This window comes from Zeugodacus cucurbitae, chromosome 2, assembly GCF_028554725.1.
Source record: "Zeugodacus cucurbitae isolate PBARC_wt_2022May chromosome 2, idZeuCucr1.2, whole genome shotgun sequence".
NCBI lineage: Eukaryota > Metazoa > Arthropoda > Insecta > Diptera > Tephritidae > Zeugodacus > Zeugodacus cucurbitae.
The window spans coordinates 61499797-61513331 of record NC_071667.1 but is presented as its reverse complement, the minus strand read 5'-3'; the positions used below and the strand labels follow the sequence as shown (position 1 = coordinate 61513331).

The following is a 13535-nucleotide window of genomic DNA, read 5'->3' as shown; positions in this document are numbered from 1 at the left end:
GTCAAGTTGTAAGATTCACTATACTCTGAACAACTGTACGAATCTTAGTATTTTTGTGAACATTTTTCCACTTAAAAGCTCTTTTATAAGATCTGAGTTGAATCTAGAAAGACCTGTCTAATAAGTGGATGTTATACCACAGAGCAGAGCTAAATAGAGAAGGTACAATCTGCAAGAGTGTACAGCTCCTGGTGTACGCCGATGATATTGATATCATCGGAAGCAACAACTGTTCTGCTTTTTCCCGCATGGATAAGGAGGCGAAGCGAATGGATCTGGAGATGAATGAGGACAAGACGAAATATCTCCTGTCATCAAACAAGCAGTCGGCGCATTCGCGTCTTGGCTCCCACGTCACTGTTGACAGTCAAACTTCGAAGTCGTATATAATTTCGTACAATACCAACAATGTCAGCCTTGAAATCCAGCGCAGAATAACTCTTGCCAACAGGTGCTACTATGGACTAAGTAGGCAAATGAATAGTAAAGTCCTCTCTCGGTGAACCAAAATCAAACTCTACAAGTCGTTTATCATTCCCGTCCTGCTTTATGGTGCAGAAGCTTGGACGATGTCAACATCAGATGAGACGACACTAGGAGTTATCGAAAGAAAGATTTATGGTCCTTTGAACATTGGCAACGGCGAATACCGCAGACGATGGAACGATGAGCTGTACGAGTTATACGACGACATTGACATAGTTCAGCGAATAAAAAGACAGCGGCTACGCTGGGTAGGTCATGAAAGTATTCGCCCTGAAAGTATTCGATGCAGTACCCCCCGGTACCCCCCGGAGGAAGCCGAAGAAGGGGAAGGCTTCCACTCCGTTGGAGGGACCAGGTGGAGCGACCTGGTTACACTTGGAATCTCCAACTGGCGCCGAACCGCGAAGGAAAGAGAGGAGTGGCGCGCTCTCATCGATTCGGCTATAACCGGCTAAACGGTTGAACGCCAATCACATATATACACATCATATATATGTTACGAAGCCAGCACAATCCTAGAACCAAATTTGAAATAAAGGAAATACCTCCTGAACATAAATATATGTATAATGCTCTCTTATTGACTCTTTCAATACAGCTTATAGCCACAACCTCAAAGTTGAAGATAGTTTTGTTAATAATGGCCTCAGTACCGAAAATATAGTCAGCCTTAAACATACATTGACAAATCAATATTGCAAAAAAAGGACAATTTGAATTTGAGTAGGATATTCAGAGGTTCTCTCTCAGCTTAAAAAAAATACACTTTGGAGTTTTCGCATCGTAATCGTATACAATATTTCATGAAAATTCTCTTACGAAATACGACGAGGAAAACGTAAGATTACATATAAGGCGAGTTGCAGCGTTCTTCTACTTGTACAAATAGTTGATTTATAAAGAGAAGGAAATGATCACAAAGTGTAAAAACATACAATACATATCTGAATCGTATAGCAGAGCAGCTTAAGACGATGGAGATGTTCTATATAACAAATCGCTGATATTTTCTGCTTAAAATTTAAGACAAATCCATACAGAGACACACTGTCAATGTTGGCCTGAGCAATTGCGTAAATTTGAAAGCAAGAAAAGCAAAACGCATTTCCAACGCGCGTTAAGGGAGTAACAAGAAAGTCAAGAATTGAAGAGAAAGGGTGATGCGCAACAAAAATAATAAGTAGCTACATGAGTACGCGTATTTCGTATCAGATATCAATAAAATAGCAGCTGTAACGCGTGGAAAACACGCGCAATAAGAAAGCAACAACCGCATATGCCGCAACAACAACAACTAGCAACAGTTGTATTTGCAACAAGCGATGCCAACGGTAAGAGAGACAAACAGGATTCGCACAACGGCAAACAACGTGCAGAAAATTTTAAAATACTCATACATACATTACACACCATTACAAAAACACTAAAAACAAAGTTAACGACAGGCAACATGAGCCGGCTGCAACAATCGAGACACACACACACACGTGCGCAGGCAAACGCATGGCCAAGAGTGCCACAAGTAAAAAAAAAAGTAGGATATGAAGTATGGTAAAAGCATTGAGAGAGTCAAATGCACATTTGTATGAGTGTGTTGTAGACATTCGCAGATGAAGTGTTCGAAGTGGGAGCACGACTGTGCACTTAAATGCCAATAGTCGAAATTCGATAACTCAAATCTTTGATAATTCGATTCGTTTCGATTTTTTCACGTTGTTATAAATTCAATCAAAAGCTTTGTGTTGCTTTAATACTTCCGTGTAATATGGGAACGCATATGTTATAGATACGTATGTCGCAAGGAGGATGAGGGTGTTGTAGGAGACTTCTGGATTAACTTCAATTTTATTTTCTGAAGATACAATTCTTTGGAAAAACATTTCTAAATTTTAATATCCAGACTTAACCAGTGTATATATAACAGTATGGAAAACCGTGGTAATTATACCCATTTGGTAACTCTAGCTCTCAAATAAGCAAGGAGGATTAAGTTGGGTTCGGGTGTAACCGAACATTTTATAATTTCGCAAAGCTCAAAGTAAACAATTTCAGATATTAATGAACTTTATTATATTAGGGTTAAGGGAACTAGACCACAGATTAGACCGATTACATTATTATATTGGGGCTAGAGGAAGGTCTATACTCCATAAACTATCTGTATAAAATTGTATTAAGATACCACATAATTTAACCCATATGTTCGGTATAAAGTTCACTAGAATAACGAAAATCATTATATATATGTAGTAAATGGGGACTAGGGTAATTCTATTTTTGGAACCAAGCCAAATTATAACCAAGATTTTACGTTCACTAAGATATCTCACTTATTAACCGACATTCGCGGTATAAAGCTCATCGGAAGCTTTCAAATATTTATATACAGTACATGGAAGCTAGGCGAAATTAGATCCCTGATTTTACCCATTTCTCACACAGTGACACACTATTATAAGGAAAACATTCCCTCTGAACTTCTTAAGAACATCTGAGAGATTAAAAAAATTAGTCCAAGGCACTGAGGTCTTTATGTCCGGTATCTGGAGCTTTTAAATCCCGATTTCGACAATGTTTGAATGAGTGTTGCTACAGCTCCCATTGAGTATTTGTGCAAAGTTTTATAAGATATATTCATTAAGGGGTTAGGGGTAGTCAGGATTTTCAAAAAATTCAATTTCTTTGCACTCTCGTTGAGTGTAATATCTTAAAAATATTCGCTGAAAATTTGAAGTTGATCCGATAATTACTTTTCGAGTTATTCGACAAGTAGGAAAGAGCGTTCGCATACTCCAAAACGCTAGTGTGAAACTTTAAATGCGTTTTTCTCAAAACTATGTATTTTAAATTGGTGAAAACTGTAACTCGAAAACCGCTCGGTAGATTTTAATGAAATTTATATAGCTTTTAGAATACATAAAAATCCTGGGTCGGATCGAAGATTTTTTGTTTTGTTTTTTGTTTTTTAGCTATTGATTTTTTCCCGAAAATCTAGAAAAAATTTCCACATTTTGTTAATTTTTGTAAAAAAAAACAAAAAGGTTTGGATCAGACCCAGGATTATATATTTCTAAAACTAGTTTTTCATATCCGATTGATTTTAGATGAATCTACAAGGACTTATGATTGTCACGGTATACAGCTATAACTTTGGAAATTATAATTCTAAATTTTCGTGACTTCAAGTCAAAATATTGTGTAATAATGCCATATTATTACTTTTGTAAAACAACACAATTTATTAGCAAAAAGAATTACTGAAAATTATCATTTTTTCATGTCTCTGACTACCGCTAACCGCTTAAGTATCATTTAGAATTTAAAATTGTGATATAATATACGGGAAGAAGGCGAAGATGTTATCCGATTTTCGCACATTTTCGAACTGTAACATCAGGATATCAAGAAAATCGCATATACCAGTCGAGCAGTTTCTGAAAAATGATTTTAGACCCCACACCCATTTTTAAATTTTTATAAAAATCTCAGTACTTTTTACGTATGTGAACATATCGACTTATGTATGTATGTCCAACGGGTATAAATAAAGGTCGCGCTCTCTATTATACTCAATGTTTGCATGTACATATGAATATAAGAAGAACTGCTTCATAAATTGTCTTTAAGTGTGTACGCTATGAAAACTACTTTGCAACTCCCAAAGCAACTGGTTGCGAACACCAAGCGAAGATGTGTGATGCCGCCACAACACCTCCCCCACACCGCACAAACACAAACACCTGGCAACATTTGCATACTTTCACGTGGCGCGCGAGTGTAAATATTTGCCTTCGACTTTACTTTACTTTACTTTACTCCGGCAGCGCCGTGCAATATGCGAGGCAAATGAAGAAGAATGCAGAAACTTTTTTGAAATTTAATTTATTTTTGTAATTTTAACCTTATCGCGCGCAAGGGTTAAGCTTTGCGTTGCAATTGTTTTCATTTATTTTGTATTGAATTTTTCTCCAGCATTTTTCGCTGTCATATTGCGCTGGCTTATCTTTTTAATTAAATTTACACATTAGTAAGCACAAAAAAAATATATAAAACCGTTAAAATTCCAATTGCTGAAAACACACACGTACGCACAACTGGAATGGAGCTTACGCAGCTCACGATACATCGGCACAAAAGCTTTTTATGGCACAACTCGTGCAGCCAGCGCAATCGTTCGATTCCATCGTCTGTAGCGCGTTGAGAGTATGAAAGAACGCATGCGAGTGCGATATTTGATACGAAACAGCATTTTGGAAACAAAAGCCGAGGCCTTAATTACCTGCAAGAACAACAGCAACGACAGCAAACGTTTTAAAGGTGAATTAATGGCAGCATCCACTCGTGGGCAACATTAAATATAGACACACACACATACATATACAGGCTCCTGGGTTTAATCGTCGAAAATCTCCATATGCCGCTGCTCTCATGCAAATTTCGTTCGTAAATACCGTTATTTTGTGTTGTGTTGCTGCGTTGTCTTTTATGCTCACAACTCAGTAAATATAATCCTTTTTGACTTGTTGACTGTAGATTGCAATGCTTGTTGTTGTTGTTTGTTGTTGCCGTCTTCGTTGAATTGCCATGGCGAAAATGATTTTGCGAAAATTCTTGCTAATTTGTTACTTAAGTGCTTTCACTTGTACTCGTACTTATCAAGCGATATTAAAATGTCTTGCTAACTTTGTTATTGTTGTATTTAGTTATATTGGATGTTGTTGTTGTTGTTATGTCTACTTAGTTTTATTGTTTGTCTACTTATATTACACATATACAAATATATATTTGCACGTGATTTTCACTTTGTTACTTTTATTTATTTATTTAGCAACTTAGCACCAACCTTCACTACAGAGTAGAGGAAGGAGAGGAAGCATTCTTTTCTACAATTGTATTGCACTTGAGAACAATTGCTTTACGCAGTAATACAAGGAAAATAAATCGTAGAATTTCGATTTGTTTACTATTTTTGTGATAGTTCTGGGTATTCTTGAGTAGAGATGAAGAAGGCATCATTCATGAGAAAGTTAAAAATTCGAAGAGCAGGTCTTTTATTAAGTGTGACTACAATTTGAACATATTATTTATTCAAAACTAAAAATTGCTACATCTTAAGTCCATTCAAAGTCATTCTTATGAAAAGATAATATCAAGACTGTATTAAACTAAATATGAAAGCTTGCATGGGGTCCTTTAGATAGATCTCGAAAAACATGTCTTTTAGATCGAATCTTCAGAAAAGTTCTAATTAAAAATTTAACACTGAAGAAAAAAATCTTCAGAACTTTAACAGCTATGCTCGAAATCACGGCATATTTTGTTGTATCCCAAGAAAGCCGTATTCTAACATCGCTATAGGTTTCTTGTTTACCAGTAGTTTTTCTCGAAACGAAATTTTTCAAAACTGCTGGCATCATAACTCAACGAGAAATTGACCGATCGACTTCAAATATAAACTGAGTATTCTCGAATATATTTACTACACAATGACCTACGATCTTTTTGATTGGTTGAAAATTGTCAAGTGCATTAAAGAAATTACATTTTTTTAACCTAAAAATCGACACTTTTTTCAGAACTACGTCATTTTGTTAAATTCAAAATCGTAGGTCATTGTATGAGAAATACCTTCAACTTTAATAGCCTTTTTGAATTTATATGTTTCAGCTAGTCATTCGACCGGAATCATGTCAGCAGTTGCGGAACTTTTTTTTTCACCTCCGATGACAGCATATTTCTCCGTTATTTTTCAATATTTTTGTAAAAAAAATCATAAAATATCGCTGGAAATATACCTTATTATGCCCCAAAAATTTCGTAACATTTGATAGAGTACTTTCTTTAAAAAAATCGAAAATCGCTTAATTCTTCTCGGGTTACATTGGAATAAACCCTTAAGGGGGGAGCCTGCTTTAGAGGCTTCAAAAAATCAATTTTTTTTTGCGAGCAATTGGCCGAAAACCATTTTTTTAAGAGTCCGAAGGACAGTTATGTGGAGCAGGAATCGCTGATTAGCATATTAATAGGGTAAGTTCAAGAAATTTACGATTTTTTGTGTACGAAAACTTTGACACGCGATTTCTCGGATTTCCATTTTTATGATTTTTTTTCAAATTGGCGGATAAGATAGGAAAAAAAGTAAACGTCCTATCAAAATGCGTTATATTTGGAATTAAATTCTCTTCCAGATGAACCTAAATTACCTTAAGAAAGTTATCATTTATCCGGGTTTTAAACTATTTAAAGTAATTTTTTTTTTAATCTGCGAAAAATTGTTGAATTTTTCACTTTATGTTGAATTTTCTTGGTTCACCTAGGAATTACACTGTTGAAAATTAAAAATTTCGTTTGTTTTTTTTTTTTGTTTCAGATGAAAATTGCGACCTGCATCTTGCCCGCCACACGGAAATTGCACACTCGAGGCGCCTCTGTAAATTTCTTCAAACATGAAGAATATCTAATGTAATGAATGAATGAATGAAGACTCTTCAAATATATAAGAATAAATCCTAAAAGTTTCATTTCAATCAGACATTTCTTTCCTTTCCAAACAAATTCTTGAAAATATAGATTTTTTGTAGCCTCTAAAGCAGGCTTCCCCCTTAAAGCTCATTAAAAAAAATAAAAAATAAAATCGAATTTATCTTTGTATATTATCTCTGTATATTCTATTAAATTCTCCTGAGAGCGTACCATATTGAGTCAAGTCTTAACTTCCCCTAAGTCGCTACGAGTCTCCCCATAAACGATGGAGTAATTTGAGTTTGTAAAATTCGAGTACTATACTAATGATTGTGGACTAAGAACTAAATACGAGTTTGTTCGATGCAGAAAAGTGTGCCATTGAATTAAGAATGTAAAAATTGTTCAAAAAAAAAAAATTAAATATCAAATTTACAAATATAAAGTTTTACTAACTCCGAAGCCGAAACCCGAGTCTTAACCTTAGTTACAGTCTCCAATCTAGTTATAATCGATAATTCCTTTATTTTCGACATTTTATTTACCAATTTTTATATTTTAAGGCTGAGTTAGGTTGTTATGAATGCAATAGAATCCAATTACTACTCTTGTTTAAATCAAATCCAAGGATAAAGGCTAAATCGCCGTGAGTAAATACATTTGACGCAAAAAAAAAGTGTGTAAATACTTTTGACTACTGCGAGCCTGTAGTTCATTTGCTTATATCTCCGCCATAATTCGTCAAAATTAGCCAAACTGACTTCATTCGCTTAGGAATAGATCAAATAGATTACAACAACATATCATTTTGTTACCCTGCGACGACAACAACAACAACAAGCGAAAGCTTTTTGTGTGAAACTTGTAGAAAAACGTCCGATGTGTAAATAATTTTGACTACCTCTGTATATACCTTTTTCTGAACATTGAACCTAATAAATTTTTTAACAAGAATTATGAACTTCGAAGGCAAATATTTCGATTTTGGTATCTATCTTCGAAAGACGTAGAAAATATTTTTTTTTACTTATAACACAATATCACTGACAAAGTTAGTTTGGTTCCATACCTAACCGAATATTGTAGAGTGTCATAAATATTCACTTATATCTCCATATGAAAATCTATAGAAAACATTCAAATTCAATATACAGGCTATCCACATAAATTCCAATCAGAAAACCCAATCTTGCGTCGAATCCATCCAAACAATAAACCCAACAATCACATAAGTTTTCGCACACTAATTTAGCAAAATTAGATTATACCTCACAGCAATTACGAGTGCCATGCGCTTAACCATGTGTCAAGTATCTAAAATAGTTATTGATTTCAGGCAAAAGTGGAGCATCGAGCAGAAGGGATTAAATAATTATACGCCCGTTAATATTTAATGTGCAATTTAAGAACAAAAACAACAATTACATTTTAAAAATACTTCAATAATAATGGGTTCACTCCAAAGCCGGGCAGCACCACTGCTCAAACGTCAATTCGATATACACTTGCTAAGCATACACAGACACAGATACAACAACACCAACAGCAACACACACACACGTCCTGTCGTTTGTAATATCCGATGATTGACTTAACAATTGGCTTGGTCAGTTTGTCGTCGTTTATTTGATTGCCCTGACGTCAGTGAGTATGTTTGTACGGAAGGCGTTGGTGTTGTTATTGTTGTACTGGTGGTATTGTTAGTGTTGTTGGTGTTGTTATTCTTGTTGACCGTACGAAGAATTTATGCTTATAAGATTGTATTTTTGTCTGTCGCTTTGCTTCGATTTCAAATTGTGTATCCAGCAATTGCTTATGGGTAAATAGGACTCGCATGTGAGCGGCTCAGTAATGCATGAATTTATATGTACATATATATATATATATATATTAATATCTATACATATACGAGTATGTATGTGAAGATGTGCGTAAGCATTGAGCTCTTCTTTCGTGCTGGAATTTCACAAACACAGATTCATCTGTATATACACCTGTATGTATGTATTATACAAGTGTGTATGGTATCGTGTTATTGCTGCCTTGGTTTTGTTGTTGTTCTTGTTTTATTTATTTAATATCCGGTTATGTGTATTACAGCGTTCATTCCTTGCATTTATTTTTAGTTTTTACTGCAATTCAAATGTGCTTAACTTGATATGGCTTTGTGAGCCATTTGCTTGCGTTTAGTATAAGGATTTAGCATTTGCAGTCAAGTTTATTATATGCATCTGCGCATACTTTAAGCTTGTATGTAGCAGATTAGCAGCGCTTAGGATTAGAATGAGTGAGATTTTTTAAATACTTTAAAGTATTTAGTTTTTGCGTTAAGCTCACAAATCTTCTTTAGGGAAATTTTAGAAAATTTTTATTTTATATTTCTTATTTGTACTATAATTTTTTGTTTACATACATAATTTATTAAATTTAATTTCCGATTTTTTTTTAATTTTTAATTCTTATTTAATGTTAAAAAGAAGATTGCATACAACTTTTAAATATTCTTCAGTGAAATTTTCGAAATTTCAAAAATTATTGCATCATAATTTTTGTAACATTTCGAATTCGATTTTTTTTATTTCGAAAATTATTCTATTATATGCAAATTGAATATTATTTGTATTTATGTATATTGTTTTAAATTTTCGACATCGAATTGTTTTTAAGTGAAATTTTCGAAATTATAAAAGTTATTGTATTATATTTTTTGTAACTTTTCGAATTATTGTTGAAAATTTCGAAATATCGAAAATTTTTGTAATATATTTACATTTAATAATATTTTTATTTATGTATATTTTTTTAATTTTTCGAATTCTAATTGCTTTTTGAAAGTTTCCGAACTTCGAAAATTTCACTGGAGAATAAATTTAAAAGTTATTGTATTATATTTTGTGCAACTTTTCAAATTCGAATTCAAATTCATTTTGAAAAATTCAAAATTTCGAAAATTATTGTTTGCATATGAATAATTTTTTTAATAATGTATATTTTTATATTATTTTAATTTATAGTATTGAAATAATTTTATGTTTTCTTCAAAAGTTTCGAACTCGAATTTTTTTAATTTTGAATATTTTGTATTATGCAATAATTTTTTATTTTAATTATATTATTTATATATTTTTTTTAATTTTTCGAACTCGAATTTTTATTAATTTTCGAAATTTCGAAAATATTATTTTTTATAATGTTTATATATGCAGTGAAACTTCCATAACTCGAATTCTTGAATTGGCAATAGAAGTCAAATTTCATGCAAATCTCCTTCCATAAATCGAACTTTTTGGTCAGTGCATAAAACAAAATTTAAAATTTTACTATCGAGGCAGAATCTTAAAAAAGTCTCTCTATATCGTATGGTGGCAAACAAAAAATATAACAATACACTTATGGATTGCATAAATCATCTAACAAAGGCATGGGATATAGACGTCATAAAAATTTATGGGAAGTCAATAAATAAAACAGTGTATAAATCTAGATTTTACAGTTTTTTGAAAATTTATATGTTTTAATGAAAAGTCTCTCTAACTCGAAGTTGTTTTGTGGATTATGGTTATTCGAGTTATGGAGGTTCCGCTGTATATTATTTTAATTTATAGTATTTAAATATTTTTAGGTTTTTTTGTTTAATTTTCGAACTCGAATTATTTTTAGTTTCGAATTTTCGAATAATTTCTATTATGCAAATATATATCATTTTAATCTATTGTATATATTTTTATGTTTTTCAAACTTTTCGAACTCGAATTTTTTAATTTCGAATTTTCGAAAATGATTGTATTATGTAATCATATATTGTTTTAATTTATATAATTTAAATATTTTTATGTTTCTTAACTTTTCGAACTCGATTGTTTATTTTAATTTCGAAATTTCGAAAATTGTTATTTGTTATAATGTTCTCTTATTTTTGAAATATTTTTTCAATATAAAATTTTTAATTCTGTTTATTATGTAAAACTAGTACTTCTTCTATTAGCTTACCACTTTGCACACTAGTTTTGACTCCTTTATATTCTTCGGTCTAACTATATGTGTGTAGTTACATATGTGTATATACTCCACTCGTTCTATTGCTTTTCGTCTCGTTATCACTTAGCTTTGTCGCTTAGTCGTTCTCTAAGCGCTGTCTTATGAGATTCCTTTACTAATTTGCATGTATTCACAAGTGCTATTTAACGCTTGCTCTACTAGCTGTTTTCTCGCTGACGTTTTATTTGTTTGTTTCTCTGCGATTTTTGCACCACTTTTTTTGCGGCTTTCGCTAAGTAAGTTTATAAATATTTATTCGTTGCGCAAGTCACTAGAATTTATGAGCGCTCTTCTACTTTGTATTGTAGTTTATTTTATTGCTATTGTGTCGTCGTAGCTTCGCTATCTACTGTTTTAAAATTAACTTCGTTATTTATTCGTTAGATATATGATCATATTTTTTATAATCGTAAAATATTATTGCGGCTTTATGTTTTCATAAATTATTTCTAATATGTACGCGCACAACTCATAACTGTAATTGCATTTGTATTGCGTGATATAAGCGTTGCACTGAGCAGATTTTTATCAGATTTTTATTCGATACTTGCTCTCAATGAAATTGCACTTTGCATGTACTTCGCTTCAATTTGTATTGCTTACTATTTTTATTTTTTATTTAATTTAATTTAATTTTTTTTTTTTTTGTTTTTTTACTTATGCACTTCGGCTTCCTTCTTTATTATATGCCCTTTATATTATGGCCTAAGCGCACACCCTTCCTATACACACACACACACCACCCGCGCCTCGGTAATAATACCGTAACTCCACGTTAAGGCCGATACGTTCGCTTTGAACCCCGTTTATTAACTGATCTTAGCGGCAAACGTTGTGATTTCTCAGAGCCAAGTCGCCAGCAACAGCAAACGAGTTATAGCCAATAGCTGTGTGTAGAGTTTGTAGACTTTTGTTGTGAGCGCGCCGCTCAACAGGTATGCAGCAAGTGGTGTGCGCTCACGAAGGGCTGGCAGTCGCTGGTGGAGCTCATTTCTCGTATTTGTGCATAAAGACACTTATATTCTGTGTGTGTGAGTGTGTATATGCGTGTGTTCATACCTGTCTACCTGTTGCGCTTATTGACTTTGTGTTTTCTTTCTTCTTATCTTAATATTTATGCTTTCCTCTCCGTGCTGTTTTCATGTTCTTTCATTCAACATTCCACTTTTTTTTTCAATTAAAGACCGCAGTTGCTTTGCCTCCGCTTAACCGCCTGTTATGTGTTTGTTTTGTTTATCTCTCTTACTCACAAACACACACAGTTATATTTGTTGTTTTTGTATATTTACAGTGTCGCCGCCGCTAAAGATTTTCCTTATTCAAGTCACACCATTGCAACGGCGTGCGAGTCGACAGTTCACTTGTTTGTCTGCTGCACTGTCTCTTTACGACCGTTCTTCGACTCATCTTCTACTAAATAATACACACCATGGCATTATAAAGCGTATTATCGTCATTAGCATTATCCCATTATCATTTAAAATGCGCAACCCTGTCACTGCTGCCACCGCCGCTGCAATGCGTCGTCAACATCAATTAATTACATTTGTCGTGCTCACAACCAATGAATATATGTTCCCTCACCAGGCAAGCAGTTAACCCAGCGCTCCCACACTGTGGCATGTCAAGCATTATTTCAGCATTCCTTAGCTGTTGGCTTGGCCCCCTCAGCTCCATTATTACTTATGTATATGCTGCATAGTTGCTCACTCGCCTGCGCTCTAAACAATGCCAGTAAGAATTTCACACACAACTCCAACACATAAGCATATGCGAAAGTAACGCGGAAAAAATTTATGCGCCGACCCTCATTTCACACAACCAACTTGGGCTAACCATGACCCACCGCAATGTTGTGGCTCTCAGACAGCGGAGGTCTTCACAATGAGTGCGAGGGTTTGTGCCGCGCGGCTGCGAGCGATGTTAATAGCACAAGACGAAATGTAAAGTTGATATAAATATGTGCAGATACACATACATATAAACATTATATGAGTAATTATTTCTAGGCACCACCCACTCAACTCAATGCGCTGATAACAAACTATCATATGTATATACATATATATCCCTGCATATCTACACATTTGCACTTAATAACTCTTGGATTTCCCCCCACTTTCTACACTTCTCCCCTCTCCCCACTCAACAGTTAAATTTTGTGCTTTTCTTTTGCTTGCCATTAAAAAAAAAATTTCCAACTTTTTGCGCTTTGTTGCAATTTCTCTACATTCTTTCGGCATTGCATTAACTGTATGGTATGTATGCGTGTATATACATATATATATAGTATACATATATATATGTACATATGTATGTATGTTCGTAATCTGCTTGACTTTTATACTTCATAAGTGCACTGTTGTGCGCTCTCAGTCAGCTTAAGTGCTTTTCAGCCACATTCCTGCGTCGCTTTGCATGACGCTGCCAGTATTTTCTTATAAATAAATACAAATGCAACAACATGTTGCTGCTATTGTAAGCACATAGTTTGCATATTTTGTTTTTTTTTTTTTGTTTGTTGCTTCACACACTTTTATACCAAAAGA

At 33.6% G+C, this 13535-nt stretch overlaps 1 protein-coding gene across 2 annotated transcripts in view; it reads right to left on the bottom strand.

The window, feature by feature from the left end:
* The window catches only part of LOC105216776 (serine-rich adhesin for platelets), a 164715-nt gene extending 152920 nt beyond the window's left edge, over window positions 1–11795 (bottom strand). Inside the window, exon 1 of one of the 2 annotated variants that reach the window (XM_054225427.1) lies at window positions 10939–11795. The gene's annotated coding sequence lies outside the window, so the exon portion shown is untranslated. The remainder of the gene's footprint in view (window positions 1–10938) is intronic. The other variant, XM_054225428.1, reaches the window with a different exon arrangement.
* Window positions 11796–13535: the final 1740 nt, after the last annotated feature.